General features: G+C 44.2%; 1 protein-coding gene across 5 annotated transcripts in view; it reads right to left on the bottom strand.

Annotated features, from left to right (window-relative positions):
• The window catches only part of FAM169A (family with sequence similarity 169 member A), a 172,325-nt gene that overhangs the window by 120,215 nt on the left and 32,116 nt on the right, over nucleotides 1-19,994 (bottom strand). The gene's annotated exons all lie outside the window — the stretch shown is intronic.

Consider the following 19,994-nt stretch of genomic DNA (forward strand, 5'->3'; position numbering starts at 1 on the left):
CCTCAGTAATCGTACAGTAAGGCGTATTTTGCATTTAGACCTGCATTTCCACCCCTATAAATTGGCCATTGTGCAACAGTTGGAGCACGGGGATTACGCAGCGCGACTGAAGTTCGCACATGAGATGGAAGCAATTATTGAGCAAAACGACAACCTTATTTTATTCATGAGTGATGAAGCTCATTTCCATGTCAATGGCATGGTTAATCAGCAGAACTGCCGTTATTGGGCCTATGAAAATCTGAAAGAATTACATGAACGACCGCTGCACAGCCCTAAGGTAACGGTGTGGTGCGCTATGGGCAAATATGGCGTGATCGGTCCGTACTTTTTCGAAGGCGATAATGGCAATACTGTTACCGTGAACTCACAACGTTATATCGCCATGATAAATAACTTCTTTGTTCTTGAGTTACGACGGCAACATATCACCATCTCTAGTGTGTGGTTTCAACAAGATGGGGCAACGGCCCACACAGCCGGAGCAACAATGAACGTTCTTCGCCCTCTCTTCCCTGGTCGCATCATTTCCAGGTTTGGCGATATTAATTGGCCTCCTAGGTCCCCAGACCTGTCCATGTGCGATTATTACTTATGGGGTCACCTCAAATCACGTGTATACAAGCTTAAGCCTCGATCATTACAAGAACTGAAGGAAGCTATTCGAGTGGAAGTTGCCCAAATCGACAGAGTTGTGTTGGAACGTGTTGATGCCAACTTCCAAGAACGCCTTTGGAAATGCATCACTGATAATGGCCACCACATGGCAGATGTTGTTTTCCACACTTGAATTTGTCAAATGCTATTAGTATACGTAACCAAATCTGTGAATACATTTATATTTAATAAATATTTAACGATTTTATGATTAGTTTAAAAACGTCCGTCCTTTATGACTCACCCGGTATTACCCACTTCCTATGATGATTCGTTTGAGAATCCCAGTGCATGATGGGATACTGAAATGAATCGTCATCTGCTGGCTGAAACTGCTGTCACTCCCCTTTCCTCCCTGAAACAAAGCATCATCAGGAGAAGGATGGGACATTCCAACACTCTCCTTACTTTGTTTCATCAGTGGCGCACATTTTAGGGGCTGGTCTTTATTCTGTCCTTGTGATGTCTTCCTTGTACAGTGTCTACCCCAGTGCCCTGTGCCATAAGCACAGCGTCCGGCCTGCTGTCTGCTTAGATAAATAGTAATAAGCTGGGAGCAGAACGGTGTCTCTATGCCCTACACAGACCAGTAACGTCACCTTTTAAAGATTTATTAATTCAAACTTGCTTTTCAGTTTTGGACTAACCCTTTAAAAAATACTCATTTATAGCTCGCCAACAGTCACACTTCTACAATCACCTCAAAGAAAACATCAGAGTGAGGCTGTAATAAGCTTAGACTTTTCAGACAACTATTCCTTTATTGTTCCGGATGAAATACAGTCAGAAATAAAATACAAAAATGTGCAGATATGATATCGGAGTACTTCATAATTCAATAGCTGTTAGTTGTTCCCAAAAAATTGATTTCAGTGCTAAAAACCGACATCGGACCAAGGTCTACTACTTCTCAGATGGCTCTTTTGTTAGGCGTCGGGTTCCTGCAGCCGTTCAACAGGAATCCAGAGCCTCACATTCTGCGGTCTTCCATTATCTTTCGACTGCAGAGGACATTGCTCAGCAATCCCGGCTTCCCAGACGTTCTGCCCAGACCTGCTCTGTGGGGTTGGCTATTGCTGCCACCTTTGGGTCAGCAATGGCAATGCAGTCTGCTCAGCAGCAAATCACTCCAGAGGCTAAGTCCCTCCGTAGCTCTACTGAGCATGCTCACGAGACGATCTCCCACTGGAGATCGGGAGCCACATGTCCAGGTCCTTCTCCAGATCTGATTGGTCCATCTCAGGGATCTGGAAGGTTCCGGAAGGTCCTGGCTATAAAAGGTTCGCATGGCGGCCATGCGCTAGTATAGACTCTAATTGCTACTGTGTGTATGGTGATGGATGTATGGACTGCGAATGACTCATGAAGATTCCCCTCCCTCTGATATTACGAGTGCATTTAGGGATCTAGTTATAGAGTCGGCGCCAGTCAGTGGCAAGTTACTGGCCACACGGCACATCCTCCACAGTGCTAGCATCCGACAGTGTGCTCCTCTTGAGCACTGTCGCATTGCGGCTGGGTCAGTCGCCGCGCAGCTGTAGCAGCACTAGTTGGCGTCCACGGTAGCGACGCCGCACGCGCGGTAGGTCTAGACGGACATCGCCCTGAGTTTTGGGCTTAGTCCTGTGAGGTCAACAGGCTCAGCATTTATGTTCATGTGAATCAACAGAGTACGCCCAGCGCACATCGGGTGACGTATAACCCGCGTGTGCTATATCGCCATATAGCGCGTCTAGCAGCGGTTTTAACACCAACTGCATGGTGGACCCCGGGCGGCGAACACACTTTCTATTATTTAATATTTAGTGCGTTCCGCCATCCCTAACATCTTTAGCATAGTATATAAACAGGAGAAACTTTATAAATGTATGCCATCACAAGAAAGATTTTGGAGTGGAAGCTGAATGGCACTTTAGGTTTAGGAGACCCTGTGAAACGCCTTGCAGCTCGAGCTAGCCTCCAGAGGCCGTACTCACACCAAATCTTAGCACACATGCAACTTTTCAACTAGAGCGAGAAAAATATTTCTAACATCCAGTTCACGCAATGTAAAACCAGGACTATGAAGAAGAGGAGAGTTTGTTAAAACATCGGTTACAGGAAGCAGAACCCATCACAGGGACTCAGCAATAACACAATTTCATTCCATGTAATAAAACAAAAATAAAAACAAGGAATTTTTCATTCGGCAATGATAGTGAAGTCCATGAACTGATTGAAGGAGGCACATGATTCACAATGGATGAAGTAGAAGTGACTTTTCTACACCTTCTGGTCCATCACTGTTCTTTGTGTATACAAGAAAACCAGACATATTATTTAAAAGTAAAGAAAAATCAGATATTAACTTATAATCCCAATAAGAGATTGCCTAGAGGCAGCTTCAAATATTGGACATGAATAAAATGGAAAAATGAAGCTATATGCCAAAAAATATATAAAATCGCAAAATTTTATTGAAGCAATAATAAAAATTACATTAAAAAAGATGTGCAAAGTAGGGACAGAATATGCAAAAAAGCCACTCATTCAAGGTAAAGCAGACCAATTACGAATAAATATTAAAAAGCCTGTAAAAGATATGAGTAGTTTGTGGGAAAAACCTCACTGAATAAATATAGTAGGCTTAAATTAGCCTGAAGTAGATGCAATGTGGAATCCTAAACACAAGGAAAAAACACCTCCCAAATAATATTATATTAATAAAGGTCCGTCCCATAATGAAATGTATAACAGTAGAAGCTATGTGCAAAAACGGCTCAGAAAACTGCCCTAATATACCAGAGACAATATGGCTCAAATAGCAACAGTCAGTAAGAAAAAATCTATAGAGCACACAGCCTAGATGGAACAATTCAAGGTGACCAAAATATAAAAAAATGTAGAAAAATGTATAAAGGTGGTATCCCAACATTATCTTGAGTGGTGGTGGTACCCCGACGCGCGTTTCGCATGTTGCTTTTTCGAAGGGAATGTGTAGCAGGGGGGAATGTGGTGACCTTTTTATATCGTGTCCAATATCATTGGTGGCAGTGATAGGAATGCGGCAGGACCTGCCTGACATCATTGCGGGTCAGGAAAAAGGCCATTGTTAGTAAGAGATTGTGGATGAAAAACTTGAAAAAGAACATGTCTAGTGACATAATAAAAAAATTTGTTGCATGTATATTTAAAAAGGTGTTAAAGAGGTTGTCCACTACTAGGACAACCCCTTCTCATTCCCCACGCTTTGCCCTGATAAAATACAAAGGCCTATATTCACCTCCCTTGTCGGCATAATTCCAGCAGTGTCAGAAGTTATGGTCCCGGAGCTCTCCTGAGGTTGTTGGCACGTGACCCCGAAACCCAATCAGCGCTGGCGTCACTGTCTCCGCCTTCGGACAAATTGAACATATAGAGGAAGTCCGGGCTGAAGCTGATCTCACTTCCTCTTCATGTTAAATTTGTCCAAAGATGTAGACAGTGACACCAGCACTGAAAGGGAGCCAGGCACCACATGTCATACAACCGCATGAGAGCCCCGGGACTGTGATGGCGCACACCGCAGGAACAGCGCCGGCATGGGAGGTCAGTATAAGCTTTGTTATTTTATTGTGGCCAAACGTGGGGAATGAGAAGGGGCTTTCCTAGTAGTGAACAACCCCTATAAAAATATCGATTCTTTTAATTTAGTATTATACATGTATAATTAGGATGAGATTTTATTTAGAAAATCATGCTTCGAAATATGATCGTATGTAGATCCCAACTTGAATCCCTGAACAAATGTAACCAAGAACACAAGTAATACATATGTATTTTTTGAAAAATGTATAACTTATAATTTTCCCGAAATCGTCCATCAAAATTTAGAATTTGACTCCTCAAAAACAAAAAATATCAACATAGTCTTGTGACACATCAAATTAAATCCTATACAATTCTGAACAAAACTGTGTCTCTCCCATCACTTTATGTTAATCTTTGACCGCGATTTGATAAAAAATGTAAAGTCATACAGGCCGAAAATTCAAGTTTTTTCAAAACTTTAGAAATCTATAAAAAATTAACAAATAAAGATAAAAAAATCAAAACTTAGTAATGTTAATTCACTAAAGTGACACTTCAAAAAATACCAAAGAAAATACCGTAAATATCTAAAGATACAGTTTATAAAATACAACCAGTCTCACTGCCCAATAAACATGAATGAGTCTGTCACTAGGAAGAAAAAATCATACTGACCGTCCAGATTACTGTTCATGTCATGGGCAATGGTAACAGTCTTGAATTCAGAACATAGCAACTCCTCTCCTGATGGACTTTGATGAATTCCAGTAGTGGTGTAATACTCAGTCCAAAAAATTTTTTAGCAGGCTAGTAGTGGGTAGACTCCAAAAGAGGGGGGTCACCTCTGCTATAATCGCGGGCGATGCTCCGGCCGGTAGCAATCGCCCAATTCCCCCGATATTGCACTGCCCGTTATCAGTGGGACATGCAGCGGGAGACGCGGTGAATGCCGGCAAGGTACAGGACCTTGCGTGACGTCACAGTCACGTGTTGAGTCACGTGACCGGCTTAGAATGACTGACAGGATCAACAACCAATCCTACGCGTTTCGGAGGCTTACTGCTTCCTTCCTCAGGGATGATTCCTGTCATGGAGGTGACACCTATATACCCAGCCCGTATAATGTATTAGTCCTATTTGTTGAAGGCAAAAAGTTCAATCTCGCTATTCAAGCCATTTGGTCTGAGAGTGTTCATTTTAAATATCCACTCACTTTCTACTTTTGACATTTGCTCAATGAAGTTACCTTTTCTCCAGCATTTCTTAACTATTTTAATACCGGTTACCGTAATTCCCTTAATAGAACCTCCATGATGTGTAACAAAGTGATTAGAAAGAGGATGACCGGTAAATTTATTAGTAATATTGCGAAGATGTTCAGCAATTCGTACCCGCATTGGACGAATAGTTCTTCCAATGTATAGTTTACCACATGGACAGATTACCCCATAAATAACCCCTTTTGTATTACAATCAATAAAATCAATTATATTGTTCTCAATACCTTTATTAATAATCATTTTTTGTTTCTTAGTGTTTAATTTTTTACATGGTCCACATTTCTTACATGGGAAAAAACCACTAAGAAAGACTCGTTCACCATTAATTTTTCTATTTGAAACTCTTGGGATTGAAGGTGCTATCAAGTTCCCAAGATTATTTGCCTTCCGAAAAACAAATCTAGGATACGTGGGCAGTAATTCCCCAATAATTTTGTCATTTTGTAAGATATTCCAATATCTACTAACAATATTCCTAATGATCCTGACATTGGAATTATATTGTAAAATAATCGGAATTTCATTCTTGACAAAAGAATCATTAGGAATACGTTCTTTTATAGGGTCCAGTAGTTGGTCTCTTGGTATTTTTCTAACCATTTCTGTAGTTTTTTCCAATGTTTTTACATCATATCCCTTATATTTAAACTTAATGTTCATGGACTCTGCTTCTTTTTCAAAATCCTGTTGTTTAGAGCAATTTCTATGCGCTCTAATGAGCTGACTCTTAGGGACATTTAGAAGCCATTTCGGGAGGTGACAGCTATCTAGAGAAATAAAATTTTTTGAATCCGTGGGTTTGTGATATACTTGAGTCTGAATGGTATTCTCCTCAATAAAAATCCTCAAATCTAAAAAATTTAGCTCTTTGTGACTAATATTTGCAGTAAAGTTTAAAAAATAACAATTTTTATTTAGATCACTTAAAAATTCGTTTAATAAAACATCACCCCCTGACCAAATGAAAAAAATGTCGTCAATAAAGCGACGCCATAGTACCAAATTTGGCCGTAATTCCCCATCCATATAAATGGTCTCAAGTTCCCATTTTCCCACATAGAGGTTGGCATAGCTCGGGGCAAATCTTGTGCCCATAGCTGTGCCCCATTTCTGGGAGTAGTAGTTCACCCCAAATTTAAAATAATTGTGCGTTAGAATGAATTCAATACAATCCAAAATAAATTCTCTCTGTTCCTTAGGTATCGCACTATCCTTGGACAAGAAGAACTCGGCTGATTCACACCCTTTTTTATTTTGTATCACCGTGTATAATGAAGTTATATCCAGGGTCCCCATAATATAGTGGTCCTGCCATACCACATTTTTTAAAAGTTTCAGAATGTGGGTACTATCTTTTAGGTACATAGGGAGAGTAGGAATCAATTTTTGTAAATGACAATCCACATATTTCGATAAGTTGGATGTAAGACCCCCTATAGCAGATATGATAGGTCTTCCTGGTGGATTAATTGGGTTCTTATGCACCTTTGGTAGGTAATAGAAATATGGAACCCTTGGAAATGGGGTATTGATAAAATCCCTCTCCTGCTTATTTAGAAAGCCTTTTTCAAAGCCATTTCTTATAAGCTCACCCATTTCTTTAATGTAGGGATCTGAAGGGTCGTTTTCCATTAGTTGATATGTCCGTGTGTCCCCTAAAATCCGCAAGGCTTCATTTTGATAATCTGTCGTGTTCAAAATCACGATACCGCCCCCCTTGTCGGCAGGCCTAATAGTGATATTTTTGTTATTTTGTATTTGACTAATAGCCTTCTCTTCTTCCTTTGAGAGATTATGCTTAAATTTGTTGCACCTTTTGTCTGAAACCTTCCTAATGTCTTGTATAACATTATTCTGAAAGGCATCAAATGCCTCAGAATACTCCTGAATAGGATTAAAGTTGGATTTTTTTCTTAATCCAGTGTGTATATATACATTCGCTGTAGTTGGTTGATCTACCGAATCAGTACCGGATAATCTTTTCTTAATGTAATATTTTTTTATAGCCAATTTTCTCATAAACATTTTAATACCAACAAATGCCTGAAATTTATTAAATCCTACACTAGGAGCATATTTAAGGCCTTTATTTAATAGACAAATCTCATTGTCCCCAAGTGTATGATCGCTAAGATTAAAAATTTTTTGTTGTTGATGAGGAGCAGGAAGGGTTATTTGCGATGATGGTGATTTATTCTTTTTTTTGGTAGATTTCCCGCCCCTACAGCCTCTTTTGCGCGTTTTTTTTGGGCCAACTGAAAAAACGGAAGATGACTTTGCTTCGTTTTCAGCTGTGCTCTCTTAGGGTCTTTAATACACGTAGCACTGTTACTATTTGTCTTTTTCATTATAGGTGGTTGATGAGTCTGCTCATGACCGGGACTTGAAGCAATCATCCCCATGTTCTCTAAAGTTGAAAACCTATTATGTGTGCTGACTGAAGGCAACGGTGTAGAATTAGTCAAAGGGTCTTCTACATTATTCATATTTTCTATATTGGAATCCATACAATTATTGTTCTCAACAGTCGCACTATTCGTCGGTTGCTCAAAATTAGAAGTTAGATGTATAGAGAACCTATCACTTGAAGAAAGAAAAGAGTTCTCAACCCCCTGTGTTTCATCAAGGGTTACCAATAAACTGGGGGATTTGAATGGGGGGTTATGACTGTCTTTATGCAAATTATTACCAGCAGTCAAAAAATCCCTCCCAAATTTTCTACGTTTCCTTTCTATAATTTCTTTTTCCTTGGATTTTATCCTTTTGCTAATATTGTTAGATAAATGAATAATTTCTGGATGTAGCTCATAGGGTTTTAAATCTTCAAAAAATTTTGAGATTTCTTGGCGGATCGCCATCAAGCCAGTTCTTCTCTTCTCTATTATGAATGACACAGTACGTTTAGAAAAATCCTCAAACATAGCATCCCACTCCAATTTAGTGTCTGGATCACCTATGTCACCTGTTAAGGGCTTATAGACCACTAAACCTTTGGGTATGCAATTAAATGATAAATAGCTCTCCAAAGTGGCTATTTCCCACAGATCCCTCATTTCTTTTATTAAATATTGTTCCAAAGATTTTAGTTTTTTAATAACCAAATTAAGATCTTCTTTTGTAGAAACAATGGGTGAACCTTGTTGTGGTAAATGAAAAATTTTTTGTATATTATAGATCCTTTCCTTGCTGTCTGACCATAAGTTAGTCATTTCTAGATCCTCAGAAGGGAAAGGAAAAAAATGTTTGTAATAAATTTAAAAAAAAACCAAATAAATATATACAATAGATAGATAAAAACACTGCAGCCTGGCTGAAATAGTGGCAAATTATCATAAATGAAAAAAATAATAATTTTTAACAACCAATGGCGCTGTGTAGGGGTATAGCAGCTGCAAATTAGCAGACTACGCCACCTATTCGTCTGAATATTAAAACCATTAAAAATACAACAGGAATTTGCGCTAATAATACCCGCATAAAAACCACTCTCTATAGGGAAAGCAAAGATGGATGCCAAAGAATATTAATATGCTTCTATGCAAAACGATAATAATGACCCCCTTACTCACGTGGGGGGGTGTGCTATAAATATGTGTCTCACTGTAAAAAGTGAGTAACAGTTTATAAAATACAACCAGTCTCACTGCCCAATAAACATGAATGAGTCTGTCACTAGGAAGAAAAAATCATACTGACCGTCCAGATTACTGTTCATGTCATGGGCAATGGTAACAGTCTTGAATTCAGAACATAGCAACTCCTCTCCTGATGGACTTTGATGAATTCCAGTAGTGGTGTAATACTCAGACTGGTTGTATTTTATAAACTGTTACTCACTTTTTACAGTGAGACACATATTTATAGCACAACCCCCACGTGAGTAAGGGGGTCATTATTATCGTTTTGCATAGAAGCATATTAATATTCTTTGGCATCCATCTTTGCTTTCCCTATAGAGAGTGGTTTTTATGCGGGTATTATTAGCGCAAATTCCTGTTGTATTTTTAATGGTTTTAATATTCAGACGAATAGGTGGCGTAGTCTGCTAATTTGCAGCTGCTATACCCCTACACAGCGCCATTGGTTGTTAAAAATTATTATTTTTTTCAAATATCTAAAGATGTCAGGTAAAAACAAATTCAGATTTAGATCACTTGAAATGAAATGACCCTTACTTCTGCATCAGGCATATAATAAAATCTCACATTCTGTATCAGGCATATAATAAAATCTCACATTCTAAACCCTTCTATCAGCTCTCCACCTCTGATACCAACGTCACCTCTGCTGTACATAAAAGAACATAAAGATCTGTACAGATGTCTTCCATTTGTAGCACTGGATCTGTTCTTATAATACATATCAATGATGGACTGCATTTCCTTACAGTGGGGTTTGTTGGGGCTCTGATGCATTCACGGCAACAACAGCACTGTGCGCCGTGTTATTCTCATAGTGAAATGAAGAAGAGACTCCGACATCCCTGTGAATGGAGCCTTTCAAAAATTTTCACAGACGCACATTAAATATCAGTTTTACAGCTCGTACATTCCAGAGATCTATATTAGTTTAGCTAATCACTTATGCCTTTTACAAATGACTAAATATAACTACTGCCCCAAGTATTAAGAAGGTGAGTGCACTGATGTTTGCAGAATTTCCCCAGGCTTTCTCTGCGCCAATTCCTTCTTCAAATGGATATTCCTGCATGCACCGACACATCCGACAGTCTGGTATGGTGGACTAATAGCAACAGCTTCATATTTCATCACATAAAACTTTCTTCATGATCATTACTCTTTTTTTAGGTTTCTTACATAAATTCTATCTAAAGCTGAAGTTCCCTATGTCACTGAGGCTAAACTTAAAGGCGAAATCAGGGACTTAAAGTGAACCTGTCACCTGTTTTGGCCGCTATAAGATGCAGCCACTGCCTTTCAGGGCTATTCTACAGCATTCTATAATGCTGTAGATAAGCCCCTGGTCCGACCTGCAAGATAAGAAAAATAAGCTTTATTATACTCAGCCGGGGGGGAGGTCCTGTCCAATGGATGTCACAGATCCGGGTCCGGCGCCTCCCATCTTCTTACGACGCTGCCCTCCGGATTGCTTCATCGCTCCCAGGTATCACACTCCTGCGCAGGTGTACTTCTCTGCCCTGTTGAGGGCAGAGAAAAATACATCAGTGTGCAGGTGGGTCGCCCTCCCAGGGCTGTGGGGTAATCGGTACTGGGCCGGTATCAGTGGGATGTGTCACAGCAGTGGTGACCCGGACTGTAGCCCTGGGCACCCAAGTAATAGGAAGATGTGAATGGTGGAATTTAGTTAGATGAATAGTTCATGACGCCACCTGTGGTGTTCGGCAAGGGAGGTGTTAAGCCGATGCTGCATGCAGATCCTCCAGGACAGATGGTGCGGTGCAGCATTGATGGTATAGCCCTCCACAGGCAGGGCTGTTTTCCCGGGGCAGTGTAGATGTGGAGACCCTTAGATGGTGTAGTGACTGGCGCAGGGGATGCAGCAGTGCTAGGCGGACGGACGCAGGAAGGAATGGAGGACACCAGGGCATGTAGTTCCAACGCTTTACTCAGTCTGTAGTGCCCGCTTCCGTCCCGTGTCCTCCGGGTCAGGGACTCAGTCAACCTCCAGGCAAGATTGAAAGCTCCCTTCCACACTCCGCCAACTTATGTGCCTTTTCTGAACGTCTCCTCTATAGCGTCTTTAAGTGTGAAGATCTCCTAGTACTGTGTTACACTGGAGTTCCTCCTGACAGATGTTCCCAAGAACTCTACTTGCACGGCAGACAGCTGTAGCCTACTTCGGGGACTCTCTACTCCTGAGTCCCGGCTCTCTATCCGTGTTGCTGTTGTGCCCTCAAGTCTTAGATGGGAGTAGTGCATTTACAGCCCACTACTCCACCGGTGTCTGCTGCAGAACCATTAGTGTCCATACAACCTCGGGGAACGGGCCCCAGCCTTGTGCTTAGAACTTCTAGGCAGGGTTCTTCCTCTAACCCACGTCCTCTATGTTCCCTTTTACTCCTACGTTCCGTACTTGTCTTTCCCTTCTACGGAAGCTCAGACTTCGGTTCAATGTCCTTCTCCTTCTTTCCTTTCCTTTCCTTTCCTGTGCCAGCTGGCTCAGGTCACTGAGGCAGCTGCAGCACTCCTTCCTCCATCCCTCTTCCAGGGATCCCCACTCCTCTCAGAGTGGCTTCCTTCCTCACTGACCTCCTGTCAGACTGAACCCCGACTGAACTGAACCTCGATTCTGGAACTGTCCCGTTCTTTTATAGCTAGTATAAACTCCACCCACCTCCCAGCACATCTAGTGTTCCAAGCAGGGAACCACCAAAGGTGCTCTGCTTCTCTCTAAGCAAGGAGCCGCAATGTGGTTATGCTGAACTACTCTATTGTGTGGGGTGCGAGTGTTGGAGCGTGGTCAGGAGCTCCCAACTTACCTGGTTGGTGGGGCACCACACCTTAGGAGAAGGTGTAGTACCTCTGTGGCGACTGAGCCTCAGGGGCGCCACACAAGCGGCGGCAAAGGTCAGAGAGACCCAAGGCCTGCGCACTGCTGTACTTTACTTTGCCCTCAACAGAGCAGAGAAGTACGCCTGCGCAGAAGCGCGTACTGGGGAGCCATGAAGCAAGAAAGAGGGAGGCATTGTAAGAAGATGGTGAAAATGAGGATGAGTGACCTCATGGAGATCAATATCCAACACTGCGGAGACACCATCACATGTTTCTCAACGCAGTGATTCTAGAGCAATGCCCCCATCCCTTATGGGAAATATGCAAAAACATGTAAATCAATCAGCCGCGGAGACACCATCACATGTTTCTCAACGCAGGCAATGACTAGCCAGGTCTTTCACCGGGAAGGAACAACCACGGGAAGGGCAGTCTCCAATGAAGGAAACCACCTATGCCAAAACATGGTATCCATCCACAGACAGCTGTTTCGGGGTATTGCCCCTCATCAGTGTGGAGTAGCAAACTGGCTAGTAGGAGCAATGCCTAGTAAAAGACTATGAAAATGAGGATGAGTGACCTCATGGAGATCAACATCCAACACTGCGGAGACACCATCACATGTTTCTCAACGCAGTGATTCTAGAGCAATGCCCCCATCCCTTGCAAAAATATGTAAATCAATCAGCCGCGGAGACACCATCACATGTTTCTCAACGCAGGCAATGACTAGCCAGGTCTTTCACCGGGAAGGAACAACCACGGGAAGGGCAGTCTCCAATGAAGGAAACCACCTATGCCAAAACATGGTATCCATCCACAGACAGCTGTTTCGGTTCGGGTCACCGCTGCTGTGACACATCCCACTGATACCGGCCCGGTACCGATTACCCCACAGCCCTGGGAGGGCGACCCACCTGCACACTGCAGTATTTTGTTCTGCCGTCAACAGGGCAGAGAAGTACACCTGCGCAGGAGTGTGATACCTGGGAGCGATGAAGCAATCCGGAGGGCAGCGTCGCAAGAAGATGGGAGGCGCCAGACCCAGATCTGTGACACCCATCGGATCGGACTGCCCCCCGGGTGAGTATAATAAAACTTATTTTTCCTATCTTGCAGGTAGGACCGGGCGCTTATCTACAGCATTTATAGATTCAGGAGCAGCTTAGAATCTGATGGATTTAGACTTTGCTAAACATTGTGGTTTTCCCATGATACTCCTACGGACTCCTATCCCTTTGAGGGGTATTGATGCTACTCCTTTGGTGGAGAATAAACCCCAGTTTTGGACCCAGGTGATAATGCAGGTCGCCCCGGACCACCAAGAAAATTGTACATTTTTGGTGTTGCATAATTTGCATGATACTATTTTTCTGGGTTTTCCCTGGTTGCAAACTCATAATCCTGTTTTGGATTGGAAATCTGTCTGTGGTGAGTTGGGGTTGTCAGTGTGTTCTTAGTGACACTCCTCTTTTCTCCACCTCTCCCCAGTCTCATGATATTCCTGATTATTTGGCTGATTTTTCTGATGTATTTAGTGAGAGTAAGTCTGCGTCTTTGCCTCCTCATAGGAGTTATGACTGTGCAATTGAGTTAATGCCCGGGTGTAAATTTCCCAAGGGTCGGCTTTTCAACTTATCAGTACCTGAACATGATGCTATGCGATCTTATATCAAGGAGTCAGAGAAGGGTCATATTAGACCATCCTCTTCACCTTCAGGTGCTGTTTTTTTTTATGGCCAAGAAAGATGGTTCATTAAGGCCATGTATTGGCTATCGTTCCCTTAACAAAATCACTGTTAAATATCAGTACCCGTTACCCCTGATTTCTGATTTATTTTCCAGAGTTAAAAGTGCCTGCTGGTTTACCAAGCTTGACCTCAGGGGGGCGTATAATCTTATTAGCATCAAGCACGGGGATGAGTGGAAGACGGCGTTTAATACTCCGGAGGGACATTTTGAGTATCTGGTGATGCCTTTTTAGGCTCACTAATGCCCCTTCTGTCTTCCAATCTTTTATGAACGATATTTTCCGGGACTTTGTGGATAAGTTTTTGATCACTTATCTGGATGATATTTTGATCTTTTCCAGTGATTGGGATTCTCATGTGGAACATGTCCGGTCTGTGTTCCGGATTTTGAGGGAAAATTCCCTGTATATTAAGGGATCAAAGTGCCTTTTTGGTGTACAGAGGATTTCATTTTTGGGATTTATTTTGTCCCCGTCGGCTATTGAAATGGACCCGGCCAAGGTACAGGCCATTTATGATTGGGTTCAGCCCACTTCTTTGAAGACTCTCCAGAAGTTTTTGCTAATTTCTATCGTAAATTTATAAGTAATTTTTCTGGTATTGTCAAACCACTGACGGATCTGACCAAAAAGGGTATTGATGTGGTGAATCGGTCTCCAGAGGTAGTCTAGGCATTTCAGGAGCTTAAGCGGAGATTCACTTCTGCTCCGGTTCTACGGCAACCTGATGTCTCTCTCAGACATCAAGTTGTGGTCCTCACCGACCACAAGAATTTGATTTATCTTGAATCAGCCAAACGCTTGAATCCTAGACAGACTAGGTGGGCCTTGTTTTTCACGCGTTTTAATTTTGTGGTCTCTTTTCTTCCGGGCACTAAGAATGTCAAGGTGGGCGCCCTTTCTAGGAGTTTCTTTGCAGATTCTCTTATTGTGACCGAGCCTACTACCATTCTAAATGAGGGGGTAGTTCTTTCCGCCATCTCACCCGATTGAGATGTGCCCTGGAGGAATTTCAGGAGGACAAACCTGAACGTTGCCCTATGGGAAAATTGTATGTTCCTGATCAGTGGAGGAAGAGAGTAATGTGTGAAATTCATTGCTCCGCGTTGGCTGGTCATCCAGGTATTTTTGGTACCAGAGATTTGGTGAGTCGGTCTTTTTGGTGGCCTGCCTTATCTCGTGATGTCAGGAATTTTGTGCAGTCCTGTGGGACTTGTTCTCGGTCTAAACCCTGTTCTCGTTCTAGTAGGTTGTTGATGCCCCTGCCGGTGCCCAAGAGGCCATGGACCCATATCTCAATGGATTTTATTTCTGATCTTCCTGTCTCTCAGAGAATTACTGTTATCTGGGTGATTTGTGATAGATTTTCTAAGATGATCCATCTTGTACCACTCCCAAAGTTGCCATCTTCTTCAGAATTGATGCCCTTGTTTTTACAACAGGTGGTTCGGTTGCATGGGATTCCTGAGAACATTGTGTCGGACAGAGGAGTCCAGTTTGTTTCCAGATTTTGGAGAGCTTTTTGTTCCAAACTGGGAATTCAGTTATCTTTCTCCTCTGCATTTCATCCTCAGACCAATGGGCAGACTGAGAGAACAAACCAGACTTTGGAGTCCTATTTGAGATGTTTTATATCTGCTGATCAGGATGACTGGGTCTCATTTATGCCCTTGGCCGAATTCGCGCTAAACAATAGAGCTAGTTCTGCCACTTTGATGTCGCCCTTTTTCTGTAACTTTGGGTTTCATCCTCGATTTTCTTCAGGGCAAGTGGAATCTTCGACCTGCCCAAGTGTGGACACTGTGGTAGAAAGAATGCAGCAGATTTGGGACCAAGTGGTGGATAAGTTGTCCCTCTCTCAGGAAAAGGCCCAACGGTTTTCCAACCGGCATAGGACCATTGGTCCCCGGTTTAAAGTGGGTGATATGGTTTGGTTGTCGTCAAAGAATATTCCTATGAAGGTTGCGTCTCCAAAGTTCAAGCCAAGATTCATTGGACCGTATAAGATTTTGGAGATTCTTAATCCTGTTTCTTTTCGATTGGCTCCTCCAGTTACGTTAAAGATCCATAACGTGTTTCGTAAATCTCTGTTGAAGAGGTTTGTGGAGCCAGTAGTTCCTATGGCGGCGCCTCCTGACCCTGTATTGGTTAAAGGCATTGTGGAATATGAGGTAGAGAAAATATTGGATTCTCGTTTGGCTAGACGGAAACTCCAGTACTTGGTCAAATGGAAGGGTTATTGCCAGGAGGATAATTTTTGGGTCTCTGCTTCTGACACTCATGCCGATAGATTGGTTCGTGCTTTTCACCGGGCCCATCCTGATCGGCCTGGTGGCGTGGATGAGGGTTCGGTGACCCCTCCTCAAGGGGGGGTACTGTTGTAAATTCACATTCTGGCCTACCTCTGGTTACTAGTGAAGGTATTGGAGCTGGTTATATTGACAGAGGGGTCGCGAGTTCTCTTTCCGGGTTCCCTCTGGTGGTTACTGGAGGTAAAGGAGCTGATCTAATTAACAGAGGCCTGCAACCTGATAATGAGGAGGATGACTGGAGATCTGGAGTTTCTGACTGGATTTAAGACAGCCGACTCCCTCTATCCCTGCTGGTGATTTTTTCCTGCCACCTGAGGTCTTAGTTTCCTGCTCAGTCCCTGCATGCTCAGCTAAGAGTTCTTTTGCTATTGTTCACATTTGATCTCGTTTTGTCTATTTCAGTTTTGTGTTTTCAGCCAGCTCCGGCTGGTGCTGTGCTGAATTTCCATCCTTATGTTACTGCTTGGGCCAGTTTGTTTTTGTCCCTTATTAGATTGGCCTCTTTTTGCTCTGCTTTCAGAATATACTAGAGTGCTGATATAGTGGGCGAAGTCTAGTGACTTCAGCAGTATTTTTCTATCAGACGTGTTGGGCATTTTTTGCAGGGTTTTTTGCGTGATTGCAGACAGAGTCTTTCCTTTCCTGTCCTGTCTAGTTAGTGTGGGCCCCATCGTTTGCACAGTCTATTTTCCTACCTTCATCTTGTCTCACCGACAATATATGTTTGGGGACTATCTATTCCTTTGGGGTCTGCTCTGGGGCAGTTTAGATTTCCCCTTTCTTGCTTTAGGCTTATTTAGTTCTCCGGCTGTGGCGAGGCATCTAGGATCATCGTAGGTATGCTCCACGGCTACTGCTAGTTGTGTGGATAGGATCAGGGGTCTGCAATCCGCTTAGTTGCCAACCTCTCTGGTTTTCTGTGGCTTAGCTTGGTCTTTCCTTCCTCCTCGGTGACCCAATCATAACAGGGGGGGAATGAGCCCAGAGCCATGCATAGGGGGGGAATGAGCCCAGAGCCATGCATACAGGGAGGGAGACTGAGCCCAGAGCCATGCATACAAGGGGGGGAGAATGAGCCTAGAGTCATTCATACGGGGGGGGGGGGAGAATGAGCACCGGGGGAATGAGTTCTGGGGGGGGAAATGAGCGGAGCCTGCACTGGCTGGAGAGATGGCTGCACTGGGGAAACGGGTGCACTGGGGAGATGGCTGCACTGGGGAGATGGCTGCAGTAGGGAGATGGCTGCATTGGGGAGATGACTGCACTGGGGAGATGGCTGCACTGGGGAGATGGGTGCACTGGGGAGATGGCTGCCCTGGGGAGATGGCGGCACTGGGGAGATGACTGCACTGTGGAGACGGGTGCACTGAAGAGATGGGTGCACTAGGGAGATGGCTGCACTAAGGAAATGTCTGCACTGGGAAGATGGCGGCACTAGGGAGATGGCGGCACTGGGGAGATGGCAGCACTGTGGAGATGGCTGCAGTAGGGAGATGGGTGCACTGAGGAGATGGCTGCACTAGGGAGATGGCTGCACTAGGGAGATGGCTGCACTAGGGAGATGGTGGCACCGAGGAGATGGCGGCACTGAGGAGATGGCTGCACTAGGGAGATGGCTGCACTAGGGAGCTGGGTGCACTGAAGAGATGGGTGCACTAGGGAGATGGCTGCACTAGGGAGCTGAGTGCACTGAAGAGAAGGCTGCACTGGGAAATGGCGGCACTGGGGAGATGGCAGCACTGGGGAGATGGCTGCAGTAGGGAGATGGGTGCACTGAGGACATGGCTGCACTAGGGAGATGGCTGCACTAGGGAGATGGCTGCACTAGGGAGATGGCGGCACTGAGGAGATGGCGGCACTGAGGAGATGGCTGCACTAGGGAGATGGCTGTACTAGGGAGCTGGGTGCACTGAAGAGATGGGTGCACTATGGAGATGGCTGCACTAGGGAGATGGCTGCACTAGAGAGATGGTTGCACTAGGGAGCTGAGTGCACTGAAGAGATGGGTGCACTAGGAGATGGCGGCACTGGGGAGATGGCGGCACTGTGGAGATGGCTGCAGTAGGGAGATGGGTGCACTGAGGAGATGGCTGCACTAGGGAGATGGCTGCACTAGGGAGATGGCTGCACTGAGGAGATGACTGCACTGAGGAGATGGGAGCACTGGGTAGATGGCGGCACTGGGTAGATGGCGGCACTGGGGAGATGGCGGCACTGGGGAGATGGGAGCACTTTGGAGATGGGTGCACTGGGGAGAAGGGTGCACTGGGGAGAAGGGTGCACTGGGGAGAAGGGTGCACTGGGGAGAGGGGTGCACTGGGGAGATGGGTGCACTGAGGAGATGGCTGCAGTAGGGAGAAGGGTGCACTGGGGAGATGGGTGCACTGGGGAGATGGGCGCACTGAGGAGATGGCTGCACTAGGGAGATGGGTGCACTGAGGAGATGGCTGCAGACTCAGTAGGGAGACGGGTGCACTGAGGAGATGGCTGCAGTAGGGAGATGGGTGCACTGGGGAGATGGCTGCACTAGGGAGATGGCTGCGCTAGGGAGCTGGGTGCACTGAAGAGATAGGTGCACTAAATAGATGGCTGCACTAGGGATATGGCTGCACTAGGAAGATGGCGGCACTGGGGAGATGGCGGCACTGGGGAGATGGCTGCACTGGGGAGATGGGTGCACTGAGGACATGGGTTCACTGGGGAGATGGGTGCACTGGGGAAATGGCTGCACTGGGGAGATGGCTGCACTAGGGAGAAAGGCTACTTTCACATCAGCGATTTTTGCCAGAGTGTCTGCATTAGTCATACTCATCAATGGGGAAGGCAGCACTAAAAGTGCCTAGGGCAGCATAAAGTCTAAATACGGCCCTGCTTCTCCCCATCACACTCCTCTACACTGAGGTAGGAAGAAGTCACTGGATATCTGCGCTGGACTAGTCCTGCGAGATGCATACTGCCAGTCGGCTTTTCAAAATATGTTTTGTCTGAAATGCTGCAGCATTTCAGATTAAAACATACACAGCTGAAATAACTGAGCCACTGTCTGATTCATACTGCTCATAGTTCAGGCAGCATGAATTCAATGACAGGCTTCATTTAAACCATTTTATTAATAAATGCACTGAGTCCATTGTTAAAAAAGCAGGGGAGACTCAGCGTTGGACCCGTGGAGGATGAATAAAGCACAGTTTGTTTGATTGTTTTTGTTTTTTTTTAATAAACTGCAGCAAGGGTTTTTGTTTTAATTGTTGGAATAAAAGTGACTTTTTATCGGTGAGTGCCATCCAATTTCTTCTCTGTATTGGAATCTAATGTGTAGTCATTAAGCCAACCCTCCAATTCCGACATTTCCCTGCCTCCGACCCCACAGCACTGGTCACTACTGAGCATGTGCATAAAGTGCAGCACAGATTCATCTTAAAAGCGGAGATCCTTATATCAGGAACAGAACAGACATTTATATGACATTTCATAACTTTCCCAAATTATAATGATTTACAGCACATCCTGCATTGTACTACTGTACCCAAATTATTATATATTTTAGGTGTCGGAATCGGTCCATTTTATACCTACTCCACCAAAATAGACACCGACTCCAACTCTACAGCCCTGACAGCACTATTTTTAATTTATACAATGGGAACAAAAGTGGGTTTGGTGCCCTATACTGTAAGACATTACTGGGAAAGTCCTCTTATAATAACGCAATATGAGCTTAAACCCAGTTCCATAGATACCAAACGGTCAGCATGTACTGATGTGGCCCAAGATTGGTCCTCCTGACTGTACCCCCTCCAATGCACCAGATACTGTAAGGACCCCTGCACCCGCCAGGAGTCTATGATGTGTTATACCTCAAATTCCATGTGCCCATCGATCAAGACTGGGGAGGGAACAGCACCTGGATCTTCTACCACCGATCCCAAGGGTTTGAACAAGGATCTATAGAATGTGTTGTGGACTTTCAAAG

This window comes from Dendrobates tinctorius, unplaced genomic scaffold (assembly GCF_039654945.1).
Source record: "Dendrobates tinctorius isolate UK_male_01 unplaced genomic scaffold, ASM3965494v1 ptg000083l, whole genome shotgun sequence".
In the NCBI taxonomy this organism is placed as follows: Eukaryota; Metazoa; Chordata; class Amphibia; order Anura; family Dendrobatidae; genus Dendrobates; species Dendrobates tinctorius.